This window comes from Sus scrofa, chromosome 1 (genome assembly GCF_000003025.6).
Source record: "Sus scrofa isolate TJ Tabasco breed Duroc chromosome 1, Sscrofa11.1, whole genome shotgun sequence".
Lineage (NCBI taxonomy): Eukaryota > Metazoa > Chordata > Mammalia > Artiodactyla > Suidae > Sus > Sus scrofa.
The window spans coordinates 100,700,351-100,713,673 of record NC_010443.5 but is presented as its reverse complement, the minus strand read 5'-3'; positions in this window follow the sequence as shown (position 1 = coordinate 100,713,673).

The following is a 13,323-nucleotide window of genomic DNA, read 5'->3' as shown; positions in this document are numbered from 1 at the left end:
TAATAATTCTTAAAGAGTCTTTTCCCCTTGGCAAAATATCCCTTCAAGTTTAAGACTTTCAAATCTTTAGACTTTTCTGTTAGGATCAGTGATTTTCCGGAGTGAAGAGAATATCAATTGTAAAATTCTGAGATAAATAGATAAATATATTGGGAAATTGTCATTAGCATATATGTAGTTTACCTCCTAATATACATGGTAATAAACATGCACAGGGAACTTATTATTACCTTCCAGCACATGGAAGTTGTTATTGATATACTTTAATAATAGCTCACAGCATCTAGAGAGATAGGAAATCAATTTTAGAGGATATTACATTAAAATTTTTATCCTCTACACTTCACTTTCTAGTAGATTTTGCAATATTATTTGATATAATAAATAGAAGTTACTGAGAGACAAATTGTTTTGGGAGAATGTGGAGAAATCATCTAAAGATTGTTTTTTTGGGGGGGGGTTTAGAGCATCTGTTTCAACTGACATTGCTTTGAAAATGGCATGAAACTTTGAGATGATAAATGTTTATAATTTGCATCCACATTGTTACTAACACAATAGCCTGTTAAATCCCTTGCCATGAATATGAACAGACTGTAGGCCATCCACATTATTTATCAAGAGGGAAATAGACATCATTCACACATTTTAATTGCTCCTTTGGCACCAACAGTCTGAAAATGAAACATAAAAATGTAGCCTTGGGAGGTTTTGCTGTGCAATGACTTTAGTGCAAACTTGACCATGGGGACCAATGCCTCTATCACACTTATGCAGAGACCTGAATAAAATCAGTTTATAGTTTCAACCCAGGTCCTGGTGGCCAGTTGGCATATTTTAAAACTCATTCTGTCGGCTGTAAACCCAACAATCCCTACAGATGACCCAAAATAAAGAAGTAAGTGATAAGATTGATAGGGAAAGTACATTTCCTGCTCATCCTTAAGAGGAATTTTTCCTGCTCAAGGTTCAAACATTCTGATAAAACTAGAAGAAACATGTCCATGTTCTCCTTACCTAGAGAAATTAACCCTTAATGCTACAAAATGAGGATCAGTTTTGCTTCTAAAACTTAAATTATTATAATATATAATTTTAAGAAAAATTTATAAGAAAAAAATCAATCTTGGCGTTCCCTCTGTGCTACAACAGGATGGGTGGCATCTTTGCGGCACACAGTGAATTAAAGGATCCAATGTTGCCACAGCTGCGCCTCAGGTAGCAACTGGGGCTCAGATCTGACCCCTGGCCAGGGAACTCCACATACACCGTAGAGGGGCCAAAAAGGAAAAAAAGAAAAGAAAAGAAAAACGAAAAAAAATTACTCTTATGAAAAAAAAAGTAAAGAAAATATTGAAAGTACTAGGAAGGTTTTCTCCCCTCAACTAGGAGTCATTCATATTCACTCTAGGTCCAGTGTCCAGAGGGAAGACACTTAGCGGAGAGATTTACACCTAAGCACTGAGTAAGAGGAACCAGCGTATAGGCTGCCTGGCAAATGAGGCTACTCTTCCTCCCTAAAGCTAAGACTTGAAGGGCTGCAAAGCTAAAGAGGAGGACTGGCAATAAGGTTTGTGAGAAACACCAAGTCAGAGAAGAGGCTTTTGGATTCAAGCCACAACAGAGATCACCAAAGATCAAGAAACCCTAGAAATAATTTACCCTTGATTTGCTCTGTCTGCAACAAAACCTCCTGCAGGCATCACCATCACTCTGGATGCTTGCATCAAAATCTTGGTGTTGACTGGCCCCCTCTTCAAAATATGTCCCAAATCCTACAGGTCCTTATGACTCCGCTCCTATTCATGCTTCCTATGGTAAAGATTCTCCACAACTTTGAAAATACCAATGGCTTGCTAGAAATCCAGCAGTGGCTGCTCATTTCCCATAGAGCAAAACTGAAGTCTGTAACGCAGCCTGCATAGCTTTGCATGATCTGCTCCCAAATTTGACCTTTGCTCCAGATGTGATACTCTTCCTGGAACATGCTGCCCCCAGATTTCCACTTGGCTAAGTCCTTCACCTCGAAGTCTTTGCCCAGACACTTGGCAAAGACTCTCACTTGGCCTACCCTGACCACCCTATTTAAAACTGCACTATGCCTCAGGGACCTACAGTCTATCCCACCCCTACCTTTTCCACTCTTGCTTCCTTAGCATTACCACCTACTAACGTATTATTTACTCATCTCTTACATTTGATGTTTTTCTGTGTGTCCCCCTTAGAGAATGTATGAGTTCCACAGGAACATCAGCGGTCCTTCTTTTGTTCACTAACATATTCCAGATATATAGAATAGTGCCTAGGACATAGCAGAAGCTAAATAATTATCTGCTGAATGAAGAATTCAATGAATGAATGAATCTGTATTTTATTTGTGAAGCAGCTGAGGCACTCCAGGATAAACAATTTGACAAGCTGTAAACAAGCAGACCCCCTTCATTTGGTACACATTTCCCACTGTCTCCGGAAGGCATATCCTATGAAACTTGTTGGTAGAGATGCTTAATTCTGAATTGATGAATCTCAGAAGTTAGAAAAACCACCATTTCAGAATGATTAAATTTTAAAGACAGGCAGATAATCAGAAATGGAGACTAATCCACAGTCATGTTGATGGCATCCAAAATAAGAGCAGAAAGGAGTTGCCATCATGGCGCAGCGGAAACGAATCAGACTAGGAATCATGAGGTTGCAGGTTCCATCCCTGGCCTCACTCAATGGGTTAAGGATCCAGCGTTGCTGTGGCTGTGGCGTAGGTCACAGACTCGGCTCAGATCTGGCTTTGCTGTGGCTGTGGCTCTGGTGTAGGCAGGTGGCTACAGCTCCAATTGGACCCCTAGCCTGGGAACCTCCATATGCCGCGTGTACAGCCCTAAAAAGACAAAAGACAAAAATAAATAAATAAATAAAATAAGGGCAGAAACTTAAGGAAAAAGAATATAATTACTTCTGTGTTTCCTAATCAAATTTCTTTACATAGACTATCATTTATTAATCATAAACTTAAGATGTATTCAAATCATGTTGCTTATTTGCACTGTATTATCAAATTTCCTTTTTAATCTTATAAAGACTTTTTTTAACTTCTCTATCAACTAATATTCATTTACTTCTATTCCAGGGTCATTTTGTTATTTTTCTCTTTCCCTGTTTTCTACAACTTGCATTTCATTTTCATTAGTTTTTCAGTTATACTTTTTTAAATCAAGTTTTACTCTTTCATATATTTTATGTGGTATTTGCCATAGTTTATCCTTTTGTTCAATGGGCTTAACTCTTTATTTAGCCAATTAGATGTTTTTTCTACATTTCTCAACTTCTTAGTGCCTATATATTTACATATTGCTTTTCTTGACTGTACTTTTTTGTAATAACTACTCCTTTACATTGAGCTGTTTATTTTATTTTATTTCATTTTATTTTATTTTATTTGTCTTTTTGCCATTTTCTTGGGCCACTTCCACGGCCTATGGAGGTTCCCAGGCTAGGGATTGAATCAGAGCTAGAGCTGCCGGCCTGCACCAGAGCCACAGTGACGCAGGATCCGAGCCGCGTCTGCAACCTACACCACAGCTCACGGCAACGCTGGATCCTTAACCCACTGAGCAAGGCCAGGGATCAAACCCACAACCTCATGGTTCCTAGTCAGATTTGTTAGCCACTGAGCCACTATGGGAACTCCGACATTGAGCTGTTTAGAAACAGTTCCATATAATTTGGGAATTAATTCTACTGATAATTCTCCTTTTATTTTAAGACTTGAAATTTTTGACTGAGATTGTATCCCATTTTTTGTTTATATTTGATAATTCCATGTAAGTAAATATTAATTTTCTTTCCAATCTATATATCTTTTATCTCTTCTTCCTTTATTCCTCTGGTTAAAACTCCTAGTATTATGTCAACTAAGAGTGAGAAGAGGGACATCTTTGCCTTGTTCTTGATTTTAGGGAGAAAGTATCGTATTTTACCATTAATTATAATGGTAGTTAAAGGGTTTTTTTGTAGAGTATATCAAGGGAAGGAAGTTTTCCTCTATTCTTCATTTTCTAAGAGTTTTTATTATGACTGGGTATTGGATTTTGTGAGAAGGTTTTTCTGCACCAATAGGATAATATGATTTTTCCTCTTTAGACTGTTGATGTGGGAGATGACACTGATTGGCTTTTTAAGGTATAATTAACTTATAATATAATTCACACATTTAAAGAATATAATTTCATGGATTTTACTACAAAGTTTTGAATCATCACCACTAACTGCAACACATATTACTTACTCCAAAAATAAACTCTATGCCTTTCAACATTCGCACACTTTCTCCTCACTCCCTAGTCCCTGGAAGCCCCTAATCTGCTTTTCTGATTCTATGTATTTGCCTATTCTGGATATTAATATAAATAGAATTATATAATATGTAGCTTTTTGTGACTGACTTCTTTAGCTTAGCATGGTGTTTTCAAGCTTCATCTGTGTTGTAGCATATCTCAGTATGTCATTCTTTTTTATGGCTGACTTGTATGGATATACCACATTTTGTTTATCCATCCATCACTTGATAATTTGGGTTGCTTGAACTATTTGGCCATTATGAATAATGCTGCGACAAACATTCCTGTCCAAGTTTTTGTATGAACATATGTTTACCATTCATGGACTTCTAAGTATTGGAACAGCCTTAAATATATAAAAGAAACACCACTTGGTTGTGGTGTGTGATTCTTATCACATGTTGCTAAATTTGATCTGATAGTATTTTGAGGTGTTTTTAATGTATGTTCATGAGAGACTTTGTAGTTTTGTTTTCTTTGTATTGTCTTTGTTTGGTTTTAGCATTTCTACTGGCCTCATAAAATGACTGCAAGTATTCCCTCCTCTTCTATTTTCTGGAGGACATTGTATAATATTGGCCATAAATTCTTCTTTAAATATTTAGGGGAATTGCTAAACATCAGTGAAACCATCAGGTCCTAGAGATTTCTTTTTCAGGAGCCTTTCCTTTCCTTTTCAGGAGTTCAATTCCTTAATCATTATAGGACTATTTAGATTGTCTTGGTTGAATTTTGGTAGTTAGTGGGTTCTGAGGAACTGGTTCACTTCTAAGTGGTAAAATTTATGAACATGAAGTTGTTTGTAGTATTCTCCTCTTATCCTTTTAATGGGTGCAGGATTTGTAGTGCTATTGCCATTGGTGACATTGGTGATGTGTGTCTTCTATCATATTTGTCAAAGATTTATCAATTTTATTATTTTTGGAAAAATCAGGTTCTTGCATTGTTTTTCTCTTTTTGCATTGATTTCCTCTTTTCAATGTCACTGATTTCTCCTATTTATTAGTTCCTTCCTTCTACTTTCTTTGGGTTAATTTTGCCCTTCTCTCTCTCCCTCTCTCTCTGAGATAGGAATTTAGATTATTGATATGAGATTTTTCCTCTTTTCTAATATATAGCACAATAAATTACTGTCTTAGTTCTGCTTTAGCTGTGTCCCACAAATTCTGGTATGTTGTATTTTCATTTTCATTCAGTTCAACAAATTTTTTTATTTCCCTTAAAACTTCCTCATTGACCTATGAATTATTTAGAAGTCTACTGCATAATTTCCAGATATTTTGATATTTTCTAATTTTCCTTCTGTTATTGAATTCTAGTTGATTCTGTTATGGTCAGAGAGCATACTGTGATAGGATTTCAATTCTTGTAAATCTGCTGAAATTGATTTTATACCCAGGATATGGTCTATGTATGTGAATGTTGCATGGCACTTGAAAAGAATGTGTATTTTGTTGTTAAGTGGATCAATCTATAAAAATCAATTAGTTCCTGCTGGCTGATGGTATTATGCAGTCCTTCTATATTTTTGCTGATTTTCTGTCTAACAACTCTATCAGTTGCTGGTAAGGGATATTGAAGGGCCCAACTATAATTATGAATTTGGCTATTTCTCCTTTCAGCTTTATCGGGCTTTTTGGTTTTGTTTTCCTTATATTTTGAAGCTCTGTGGTTTACTACATACACATTTAGAATTGCCATGCCATCTTGATGGATTAATCCTAGTGGAAATAAATATTATCAAGCTCTATGCTACAAACTGGGATAGTCCCAGGCATTTTGTGATCAGAGCAAATGAGCAGTTCAAACAAATTATAAATGTGTAAAATATTGATATATTTTTGTTTTTTCCCTTAAATAAATTTCACTTTTAAAAATAAGTTTTAGGGGTTCCAGTCGTGGCTCAGTGGTTAATAAACCTGACTAGTATCCATGAGGACGGTGGTTCGATCCCTGGCCTCACTCAGTAGGTCGGGGGTCCGGTGTTGTCACAAGCTGTGGTGTAGGTTGCAGACGTTACTCAAATACTGTGTTGCTGTGCCTGTGGTGTAGGCTGGCAGCTGTAGCTCCAGGTAGACCCCTAGCCTGGGAACCTCCATGTGCCATGGATATAGCCCTAAAAAAACAAAAAATAATAATAATAATAAAATAAAAAATAAAAATAAGTTTTAAGTTCACAGCAAAACTAAGCAGAAGGTACAAAGAGTTCCATACATGCCCTGGCTTCACACAGCACAGACTCCCCACTATCAACAACCTGTACTAGAATGAGACGTTTGTTACAATCTACAGCCTACATTGATACATCATCATCAACCAAAGCCAGTAGTTTACAATAGCTTGTTTCTTGGTACTGTATATTTTATGAATCTTGACAAAAGTATTATGACATGTATCCACCATTATAATGACCTACAGAATGATTTCACTGCCTTAAACATCCTCCGAGCTCCATTTACTTATCCCTGCTTCCCTCTTAACCCTTAACTGCTGATTGTTTTACTGTTTCCTTGAAAACCAGAGTTTTTTAACCTAGCACTGCTGGGGGGGGGGGCGGGGAGGTGGCACCCATGTTATCATGGAAGTTCCCAGGCCAGGGAATGAACCAGTGACATAGCAGTGACCCAAGCCATAGCAATGGCAATACTGAATCCTTGCCAGGCCACCAGGGAACTTCTAACCCAGCATTTTATATTAGTTAAGTAAGATAGGTTAACTGATGTTAACATTCAGAAAATATATAATACTACAAACTCATTAAAAATATTTGTTTTTTCATATAAAGTCTAAAACAGCTATAACTAATTGGAGGGCATCTCTTCCATGCGGTGATGCACCTTTCATCTAATGGTTCTGCCTTTTTTTTTTTTTTTTTTTTTAACTTTTGCTTTTGCTTTTTAGGGCCACACCTGCGGCATGTGGAGGTTCCCAGGCTAGGGATCAAATCGGAGCTACAGCTGCCAGCCTATACCACAGCCACAGCAACACAGGATCCGAGTCACAGCTGCGACCTGCACCACAGCTCATGACAACACTGGATCCTTAACCTACTGAGCGAGGCCAGGGATGGAACTCGCAACCTCATGGTTCCTAGTCAGATTTATTTCCGCTGTGCCATGACGGGAACTCCTGGCTCTGCCTTTTTTAACATGTGGTCCTCATATTCATCTACATCACAGAGGGGGAAAGAATGTGGAAGATAATGTGTGAAAGATTTTTCAGGGCTAGGTCTCAATTGTTGCACACTTGGTAAAACTCAGTCTATGATTGCTTCCAGCTGCAGTCGAGGCCAGGAAATGTAGTCTGGTTGTGTGCTCAGGAAGAGAAGGAAATAGGTTAGTAAACATCTAGCCAGTGTGAGTCACAGGTCTATGGATCCTGAAAAGATCCATGGATAGACTTTAAAGGGGGTTGTTTAAACATTTAGAAGATACATATTAAATGTTGCCTTCATGTGCATTTTACCAGAATGAGAGAGAGAAGGACTTGCCCTGATTAAAAATATGTTGAAAGGAGTCAGATTTAAGCTGAGACCTTAACACAGGTAGAGGTGAGGAGGGGTGGGTATAGAAGGTGAGGGCAATCTGGGCAAAGGCCCTAAAGATGGGAGGTTGCAATACCTGCTTGCATAATGGTCAAAAGCTCAGACTAGTTCAAGTTTTGAGTTTATTTGGAAGAATACTCAAGTAGTCAGAAAGCACATACTGACCCCTCTTACATGCCAGGGACTATAGTAGGCACTGGCTGAAAACAGAGGAAGAGCGACAATTTTTAAAAGTATGTAGAGTGTGGCTAGGGACAGGCAGGATGCAATTGGAACCTACTACAAGGCCACCAAACCTTACCTAGAAGCTTAGAGGAGACATCCTAGAATAAGTGATATATAAACTGAGTTCTGAAAGACAAGCAGAAGTTAGCTAAGCTAAGAACAGACAGAGGAGGGTCATATTCCAGGCCTGGAGGCATAAGAGGAATATGGAGATTCTAAGAACTGCTGCTAGAAGGTCACTATGGCTGAGGCCCTTGCATTCCCCTTGAATGCAAGAGGAAGACAGGCATGAAAGGAGGCTAAAAGAAGAAAACAGGGCCCAGATGCAGAAGACCTTATAAGTAATGTTAAACTGGAGTATTATTCTCAGGACAACAACAGAGGTTTTAAGCAGGGAAGAAGAAGGGGTAAACTTGAATTAAGATCACTCCACAGAGTTCCCGTTGTGGTGCAGTGGTCAACGAATCTGACTAGGAACCATGAGGTTGCGGGTTAGATCCCTGGCCTTGCTCAGTGGGTTAAGGACCCGGCGTTGCCATGAGCTGTGGTGTAGGTTGCAGACGCAGCTCAGATCCCTAGCTGCTGTGGCTCTGGTGTAGGCCTGCGGCTACAGCTCCGATTCAACCCCTAGTCTGAGAACTTCCATATGCCATGGGCACGGCCCAAGAAATGGCAAAAAGACAAAAAAAAAAAAAAAATACCACTCCAGTTGCAGTGCAGAAAATGGATTGGAGGAAAGCAAGACTGGATGTAAGAATACTGTCCAGGGGCTATTGTAATAGTTCATGGCCTAAATGATAGTGGCCTAGGCCATGATCATGGTGGTAAAGACAGAGAAACTAGATAGATTTGAGAATTGAGAGGAATGAGCATCAGGATTTGGTCTTTACTGACTATGGAGATTGAAGGAGAAGTCAAGAATGGCTACCTGGCTCATAGCCAGAAAAACTGAGTAGAAGAGTAGTGCTATCTAATACTGAGCTAAAAAGCAGATTTTAGCTGAGATTTCAGTTTGGGAAGCTGAGAGGTTGAATTTTAATTACCAAGTGGAGACTTCCATAAAACAGTGGGATTCATGGGTCTGGCACTCAATGGAGGGATCAGGAACCACGATAGAGATTTGGGAACTGTCGACAAGGTAGCAGAAATCTTAGGAAAAGATGAGATGTTTAGGTGCAGAGTATGGAGTAAGTAGAAAGCAGGTCCAAGACAAATCCTTGAACATCTCAAGAGTGATAGGGACACTGAGCATGCAAAGGAGACTGAGGCATGACTATGGAAGCAGAAGGAAAGTGGAAGGAAGACGGTGCTTTGAGGAGCAGTCATAGGCGCCAAATCCTACCATGGAAAAGTGGAATAAGGATAAAAAGTGCTCCTTGGGTACAATGATGAAAATGAGGACAATTTCAATGAAGAAAGAGAGCCTACAGGGTCTCTGCAATGTGCACTAAAGAACAGACAGCTATTGGAGAAGTTGATGTGGAGTAGAAAAGAAAGAGCAGTCACAAAATGTCGATGCACCATCAAGGAAGCATTTCTGTGTGTTAATTCAGGAGTGATTTGAGTCTGTTGGTGAAACAATTTCATGCACTTGGAAGAATGTACCAGAGTGTGGAAGGCCTGGAATTCCAGGTAGGAGACTTTGTTCTTAGACAACTGGGAACCATAGCAAGCAGGAGAATGACTTGTCCCTTGAAAAAGACTGATCATGGAACTGGGTGTTGCTGCTCCCAGGGGATACCCTAACCTAAAGAAACTCACCCTGCCTTAAAACAAAGCAGATGTTTCCTTTGGGGTTCTAAGTGAGGGTGTCAGCCAAAGCTTTCACCATTCTTTGGTGGCTGTCTTTGCAGCATTGCCTCAAAGTTATTATCTAACTATCTTAGTTTTCATACTAGGACAAACATCTTTGTTAAGGTCTGTTTAGTTTGCAATGGTTCCAACCTTAATATCATTACAAATAGATTTTTTTTTTTTTTTTTTTTTTTTTTTTTTGTCTTTTTCTAGAGCCGCTCCTGTGGCATATGGAGGTTCCCAGGCTAGGGGTCGAATTGGAGCTGTAGCCGCAGGCCTACACCACAGCCACAGCAACGCAGGATCTGAGCTGTGTCTGCAACCTACACCACAGCTCACGGCAACGCCAGGTCCTTAACCCACTGAGCAAGGCCAGCGATCGAACCCACAACCTCATGGTTCCTAGGTGGATTCGTTGACCACTGAGCCATGACAGGAACTCCACAAATAGAAAGATTTTTAAGCTAGCGGTCAGCTTGCCTGGTGATAAAATGTAGCCAACTCTTAAGTTTTCTTTTTGTCCTAAGACCCTTAAAGCAACTCTTCTGCCCCAGTGTATCAAGTTAGGCAATAAACAAGAGAAGAATGAAAGAGAAACTTTATTCAGGTGCAAATTAATGTATTCTGTGGCTAGGTGAGGGTGGAGGTGATTACTGAGTTTAGAGGATTTAAAGGAACAATCCCAGACATATATTTAGAGCAAAAGCCTATCTTAAATTTGCTTCATAAATGAGATTTAATACAAGACAATAAATTTAGACCCAAACAGGGAGGTCTCTGAGCTTCAATAACTCCTGCCTTGTTCATAAATCACAATATTGATCAAATATAAATTACTGCATGAATGTACATGCTTGTGTAGGGGAACTTATGAAACTTCATTTACTATATGAGAAAGAAGCAGAAAGCAATTTCTATATTATGAAAACTTAAACCATTTAGCATTTTTTAAAAAACTTAGCTGAATCAATCTTATCCACACAAATCAATTCTTTACATCTTCCTCTCTCAAAAGAAAAATATATGGGGAACTCTCATTCTGCTAGTTTTTGCTTTGAGTCCTTGGGAAGAGAACTTTAAGACCAAGGAGTGAGCATTAAACGATACTCTTGAAAAGAGGTGGAGAAAAGAACTTCCAAATTTAACTTGTTATTCTGTTATGCATCTTTTCCCAAAGATGAAAATATCCTGGGAGTGGCTACTGCATGTTTAATTTCACTTTCCCCTTGATGAGATTTGCTTTGCTAGAAAATCGATCCTTCCAATAATGGTTATTGTTTACCTGGAAATATCAGACAGCAAGTATTTGCATATCCTGTAAGTAAATGTCTACTTATATAAGCTATTCACTAGTTTAAAAAAAATGTTTTTTTTTTTTGGAGTTCCTGTTGTGGCGCAGTGGTTAACGAATCCGACTAGGAACCATGAGGTTGTGGGTTCGATCCCTGACCTTGCTCAGTGGGTTAAGGATCCTGCGTTGCCGTGAACTGTGGTGTAGGTTGCAGACGCGGCTCGGATCCCGCGTTGCTGTGGCTCTGGCGTAGGCCGGTGGCTACAGCTCCGATTCAACCCCTAGCCTGGGAACCTCCATATGCCGCGGGAGCGGCCCAAGAAATAGCAACAACAAAGACAAAAAGACCAAAAAAAAAAAAGTTTTTAAAAAGAGAGATTCAGTACCTTTATTAAGATGCTGTGAAATATTCTGTCCTTGGGATATATCACCAAAAGGATGTAAACATAATAAATCAGTGAAAATTGTATACCTAATTGGGAAAGTAGGGGAGTAAAAGTCACTTTTGAGTAAACAGTAAAATTCCTTCTGTAAATCCCAAACTCACACCCTGGATCAGTGTTCTCAACTCTGGCTGAGCTGTGCAGTGTTCCCATTCCAGATCTACTTAATCCCAATCCCAATATCCAGAGTTTGTCTTCTCCTGCTCTGCATGTACCTTTTTTTTTTTTTTTTTTTTGCTTTTTACAGCCTTACTCTTGAATATAGAAGTTCTGGATACTTCACCCATTGAGCAAAGCCAGGGATCAAATCCAAATCCTCACGGATACTAGTAGGTTTTGTTACCACTGAGCCACTACAGGAACTCCTGAATTTACCATTTTTTAAAGCCTTTTTTTTTTTTTTTTTTTTTAAATTTTTAGGGCCGAATCCATGGCATATGGAGGTTCCCAGGCTAGTGGTCGAATCCAAGCTACAGCTGCTGGCCCCCACCAGAACCACAGCAACGCAGGATCCCCAACCCACTGATCAAGGCCAGGGATCATAACCGCAACCTCATGGATACCTGCCGGATTCGTTTCTGCTGTGCCACAATGGGAACTCCTAAATACATTCTTGACTTTTGATGTACATACAGCCAGGGTTGAAATCACTGCTCCAGGTAGTTCCCATTGTGGCTCAGTGGAAATGAGCCCGAATAGCATCTGTAAGGATTTGGGTTCAATCCCTGGCCTTGCTCAGTGGGTTAAGGGTCCAGCGTTGCTACAAGCTGTAGTATGGGTTGCAGAGGCAGCTCCAATCCCACCTTGCTGTGGTGTAAGCCAGCAGCTACAGCTCTGATTCAACTCCTAGCCTGATAACTTCCATATGTTGAGGATGCAGCCCTAAAAAGCAAAAAACAACAACAAAAAATCACTGCTCCAGAGGCTACTGCTACAAGTGAGTTGTTAGAAAAGTGATTTACAGGCTTATAGGAGGACTAGGGAAACACTGGAGTAACAGAAAAGTTTACATTCGCTACAATTCTCTATGCCTTTGAAGTAGGATTGTGCACATGGCAGTAAAGGCACAAAATAAAGAAACAAAAGACATAGTTCAGCTTTCCTTGGGACTATTGTCTTGTAACATCTTAGACAATTCAGAAAAGCAGGCGCTCATTCAAGTTCAAACATAAGAAACGAGTTTCAGGGAGCAAGATATAAGATATCCAGTACAGAAAGGATCTCAAGTTATACTTCAAAAATCAAGAACTTCTAGTAGTTATTCTGTACTTGAAATATGGCTACTGCGAAGTGAACATATAGAGCTATCCTAGTGTAAAATACACACTATTTTCAAAGATAGCATAAAAAACTATAAAGCATATCAATAATTGTATGTTAATTCCATTTTAAATGGTATTTTGAATCTATTGAACTCAGTATACTTATTAAAACTGTTTCTTCTTACTTTCTGTAATGGGGACACTAGAAACCTTAAAATTACATTACGTCGCTCACATTCTATCTCCATGAGACAACGCAGGTGATTAAGACTAACCTGGGGAGGCTACTGGTACTAAAGGGGTGGAGGGAGGGGGGAGCAAGGGAAAGGTGTGTGTGACAGTAGTCTTAGCCCAAGATGAGGGAAAGCGATAAGGCTTTCTTTCTGACAAGTCATTTAAAAACCGGACAATACTGTGGGAAGAACGTCTT